The 5,629-nt window shown below is 47.0% G+C and overlaps 1 non-coding gene across 1 annotated transcript; it reads left to right on the forward strand.

Moving 5' to 3' along the window:
• Nucleotides 1–4,653: 4,653 nt before the first annotated feature.
• On the forward strand, nt 4,654–4,727 carry Trnas-uga (transfer RNA serine (anticodon UGA)). Its single transcript has one exon. It is a non-coding gene; the product is annotated as a tRNA-Ser (tRNA).
• The last annotated feature ends 902 nt before the right edge of the window (nt 4,728–5,629 follow it).

The raw sequence follows: 5,629 nt of genomic DNA on the forward strand, positions 1-5,629 counted from the left end.
CTTTATTTGGCGATACTACGACACGTCTCTCTCAAGATCTGCCAACATCTGTCAAGATCTCCAAGATCTGGCCATTGAGACGAATGATAAGAATTAATATAACCGGGAAAAAACAGTTTTTTATTTCTATCGACAATAGTTGCCTAATACGGATGTCACGTAAAAATAGTCCCATTTCACGAGCCAAGAACCCACCTAGACACTATGCAGCTATCCCACACGCGATGATGATGTGAGATTGTTTGTATTGGTAGGAATGGCGGGGAGTTGAAATTAGATAGGTGGGCAAGAAGCTTCTTTCAGGTTGACGCCGCAGTAAGAAAAAAAAAGAGCATCGATAGCTTCATGCTCGCTATTGAAATTACGCAAATCTAGAATGCAATCCTGCGAATACTATAAGAAAATGTACGTAGCAGACTCGACGTGAAACACCTGCAGGTCAAATAGACGCTTTGGAGATGGGTCGAGTTTTAGTCATCCAAAGCCTCGCATCCCATAATTCTGGCGATACTTTGGTGGTAATAATGTACCACGGCATTCCGTGTGACGCGCTGAGCTTATATGAAGTATACGACGCATTGAGCGAAATGTCGATTACACGAGACATTCGCTGACAAAGGTACCGCAGACGTGACTCAAAGCCACAGATTACACGTGCCAGAGTTAATCAGCCACAGAGAGCACCGTGTCTCGATTCCTTGCCCACATTTCTTGGATCAGCCTTCACGTGACGCGTAAGCATGCCGAAAGACCCATAAACCACCGACAAATTCAATAGATACCTTTGCATACGAAGACAACGAGAAAAAAAAAAAAACGAAAAGATCGGTTATCAGTTGGCAAGGTGACCGATATTGTGCTATATCAGCGGCTTTTTCACATCTTATCTAGGTCTAACATCCTCTAACCATCTGGACAAGGTAAACCAATAGGCAACGTCTCTACGCACGCGTTATGAATTAGTAATGAATTCGTCTAGGATTCGACCTTTCCGGGTGCATGTGCTGGCAGCGTTGCTCAACCATGAGGACAATGAAAAGGGCCTCATGTCGCCGAACCCGCGGGAATGAGTATCGCTGCACGCGGCAGCCGCGTGAGCAGATATGTACTTCTGTTATTTTTTTTGTTTACGCGATGCATTAACATTCAAACGGACGATGATACCTCTTTCGCAAGTTTTAAACGCGCTCGCTTCCTCTTGTGCGCTACGGTAGGCGGGAAAAAATTTCCTACGTGACGAACCATCTAGAATATTCAATTCCGGCTGGCGCTCGGAAACTTGTGTCGCGTGGTGTACTGTTTGCTTATCATTGTTTATCGCTTCCTTCTTCCCGCAGGGGTCGCATTCCTTGAGGATATCGAGAAAGTACGTCAAGGTTGGTGTCATAGTGTACTTCGTCATCGTTCCTGTGGTCTCCAGCATAGCCATATCCCACGTGTGGGCCGTAGGCAACGCGGACGTCACTTTTTTTCTGCCGTATATAAGGTACGGAACAAATAATAAAAAAAAAAAACCTTAAGGAGGCACAACCCATCTGTCATACTGTGGATGACTCTCGAAGACAATGCGGGCAATGTTTAGGCACGAACGCTCTCTATGGTGCGATTTGCGCATTTATCTAGTACTCATATACATACAACATGCAGCCAGTCACACAAACTCCACGCGCGTACACACAGGCGCGCGCGCACACATGCACAGCGGCGGTTCATTGAACAGCAGCAGCGGGTAGACGCCAGAGCGTTGTCGTTTTCCAGAAATAAGCACCAAAGCAGATACGATAACTCGGACATACGTCTTGAAAATTAGGATCAAGTGTCGCATAACCCACGGAAACTTGTTGCAAACCTTCTTGAGTGCCATAACACATGTTTCCACCTTTCTCCGCCCGTGTTTCTGCCATTTTCATCACGGCAGATGAATGGATTGATGGATGGATGTAATGAGCGTACCTTTATAATGGCGCTCATAACATCATAAAATCGGGAAAAATGGACTGATGTAACCAGATGCAGTTCTTCGGATACTTCTGTAGCCACTGTTAGGATTGCGAACACGGGCTTTGGCTAGAAGCGTTCGGGTCGTCAATCGTTGTTATCTTGCAGAATGAATTGCGATTTAAAATTTCCCACAACGAGACCTGCAAAACTATGCGAAATGGCTCTGTTCGAAGATTAGTTGAGACGGCCAGGTCGTCTGTGTCATGCGCATTTTGCTCGCGTAATTTTTCAGCTCTTATAGAAGCTTCCCAGCAGACTCTCTCCGCGAAGTCCATATTATATGCTGCGCGGCAGAGATTTACGAGCCTATATATCCACCAACTAATGATGTTCCTTCACAAAGGCCGTAGGCCTTTGTGAAGTAACATACCTTCACAAAGGTATGTTAAGTCGTTTTTCCTGGAAGACCACCGTAGCCGTCGTTGCCTCCCTCGTATTCATCGTGACGCAACCGTGAACCGGCCGCTTCGTGAGCGTAGTGGTAGAGCGTGGACAACGAAATCATGCGCATGGGCAGCGCGCTGAATGGTGGTAATGTGAGCGATTGCGAAGCCAATATTGCAATAAAAAGAATCGCATGCACATGCATTCGATTCGTTTTACAGCTGCAGCAGGCCGTGATTCCGCGGAGAAAGAATCATTTTGATGTAATGCCTACGCAACTGCAGCCTTTGAACGTGGACCCCATGGTCACGAACAATGTATCTTTAACGACCGCTTCATAACCGGGAATTTCGTTCGCGACGTTGAAATTTATGGCTCCGACTCGAGACGAAAACGTCATAAGCTCTTTAACATTCATGCATAAAAGAATATGAAGCTGCCGCAGCTATGATTGTTCTGCACTTACCCCACCCGCACCTAACAAAATAACAAAATATCACTCATTTCTTCCTTCGCTCCCGGATCTCTTCTCTCAATCAACGTAATGTTACAGAAGTCTCATCACGTAAAACGGTTTCAAGGACTTAACGCCCTATGATGCCGACGCTCAAATCAGCGCACTCAGTCATTCGGAAAGCTTTTGATTCAGAGGTCCGTGACACTATAGTGCCATAAGTAGGGCTAAGTCTAGAGAATCCTAGATACCAATAAAAAGGTGCTACAGATCCGTCACTAAACGCTCTTATCGTTGGCACCCTTGTGAAAACGACTCCGATAACTGAAAGTGCACCAAAACTGTGCGTATACGCACATTTTCCGCGTAACGGTACAGGTAGTACACTGAGACGGCTCCTGTTCTTATAAGAACAGGACTCGTCTCATTGTGCTACCTGTACCGTTAGTGAAAGCGGTCGTCCAACGCCAAGTGTCTATTAAGAAAGAACAAAAAAGAATGTAAATTAGGCTTCTCGATTTGCAAACGTGAAGCCGTGTGTACATTCCGTTAAAAGTCACGTGTTTAACCGCAGAGCACGGGAAGGTGTCTGCGCAGGCACGAAGTGACATTAGCAGCAAATGCAGGAAGGAGCTCGCGAGAGCTCATCCTTGCAAGGCCAGGGTTGCGTCAGAAATGGACCCGCTCACCCCCTCAATATGCGGGAGGTGGAGCCCCCCCCCCCCCCTGAGTGCGCGGAGGGGCTTTCTCCAAGGCCGGGGATTCCATTAATTGCGTAACGTGTTCGAGACCGCGCGGTGCAGCAACAGCAAGCGCACGTGGTCTGTGCGAGGCAGTCATCTCCATTTGCGAGCCTTGTTCTTTATTCAGGCCTCGATTCAACCTTATTCCAACCTCGCTTCAACAGCTGAGGCGGAATTTTTAATGTTTCGAGTATACGGCACGTATACATGAACGCGCCACCGTATGCACGCTGCTGCGCAATTCTCGATTCAGAGGAAAATGGGATGCCGGAATTCAGTTAATGCATGCACGCTGAGGGCGAGGGGCGCCGGCTTGGGTAGGTTCGTTTCTGGGAATTCGGTAGCGCTGAGCGCTGCAGCAGGCGGGTCCAGCTTGGATACACTGGCTCAATTAATGTGGTCGCTGGGCGCTAACCCATTGAATCTGACTGAAAATTCGGTTGCAACGGTCCCATTGCGGATTTTTCGGTACGAAGCATGTTACTGAGTTATGTTTTATCTTTCTCGTGAACCTATTTCTAGCAAGAAAGCGGCATGTTAAATTGTTATTGATGTTAACCGTTTGTGATACAATACATTTTTCTAAACACAGCACCTTAGGCACTCGGGCTGGCGGCGTCTTCTGTCGTCGTGGCCCGTCACAGTAAAGCAAGTGGCATATAAGGCGGCGCGTTCGCTCAGGAAAAACTCGCGAGAACGTGCGCTAGCCCGCGAGAGACAACGCCGCTGAGGAAAAAGCTCTGTTTCAGCCATAGATGCTGTCGGCGATGGGCGCTTGGCGCTGTCTGTAGCAATGAGAGGACGCTGTCCTGTCATTGCTATCAGGGAGCATTGCTATTGGTGCGTCCCTACGGGCGAACACCGGTACTTCGCAACTGCCCAGGTTTCCCAGTCAGTGGAGCTGTTTTTCTGAACACTAAGCCGGGTTACAGTGACCGTACTTTCGTGTTGCGAAGAAAGGGAGAATTGACAACTACCCGTCGCGGAATTCCGCAGAACTAATTTGAATTGTGTGTTCATGTGCTTAGAGTTGTCGATGAATTCGCCCTCGCGCTGCCAGTGGCTGTAGCTTCCTGGTTAGCTCAATTGGTAGAGCAACCGCCCCTGAAAGGCGTTGGTCCCGGGTTCGATCCCCGGACCAGGACGAATTTTTCGTCAACTAAGAAGCCTTCTTCCTGAGAAATCCCTATGGATTTCCTTGTAGGTTCGTGCTACATACGGGTTGTTGTCAATTTTTCCCTTTCCTAACGCTTCCGCCACCTTGCGGAATTCCGCGGAGCTCACTTTCGTGTTGCTTTCGTAATCCCGTACTTTGTACTATAAACCGCCATCGTTTCTTCTACGCACACAACCAGGCAGTCGCTACGGGTTAACGTTGTAACTTGAGGCGACTTTAAATGAAGATATGCTCTGCAGTTGTGACATACGAACCGCTGTTTCATCTACAAGGGCGAGATGAACTGCTTTACACGTAGTGTACGTAAAATGCCAAACCGAATGAGAAATACTTGAAGCGATGTACTGGCTTCTGAAAGCCCGGTCGTCGGATACTACCGCCATTAATGAAAATGTCAGGTGAGCGTTATGAGATGTATTCAGAAATTATGTATTAGCTTCAGCGTTCCTAACCTAGTTCTTTTTATTTATTTGGCGTTTGCCAGCAGGTCTAATTGTAGACGCATTGCAGACAGTGGCCACAGTGTGTCATTTGCCGGTAAGCAGAGTTGGCGGACGCTACCGAGCTAATAAGCAAATAATCATCACGAAAGAAGCCCAAGAAAAGCGGAAATTTAATGAATTTTCCCATCATTCAATTATTTTTTATTGTAATAAAAACGTCGCTCATATACAAGGGGAGCTGAAAAAATCACTTTATTTGGTACAGCGTAAATATACGCAACTATGACCGAAAGCACATATTTGCTTTTTAACATTGTCTGCAGGGTAGTCTCCATTCAGTTGAATGCACGATTGTCAGTGCATGACTAGCGTTATTTGTTGATTCCCTAACATACGTTTGACTTCAACACTCAACCACACAGTGTCA

Source organism: Rhipicephalus sanguineus, chromosome 2 (genome assembly GCF_013339695.2).
Source record: "Rhipicephalus sanguineus isolate Rsan-2018 chromosome 2, BIME_Rsan_1.4, whole genome shotgun sequence".
NCBI classification, from domain to species: Eukaryota; Metazoa; Arthropoda; class Arachnida; order Ixodida; family Ixodidae; genus Rhipicephalus; species Rhipicephalus sanguineus.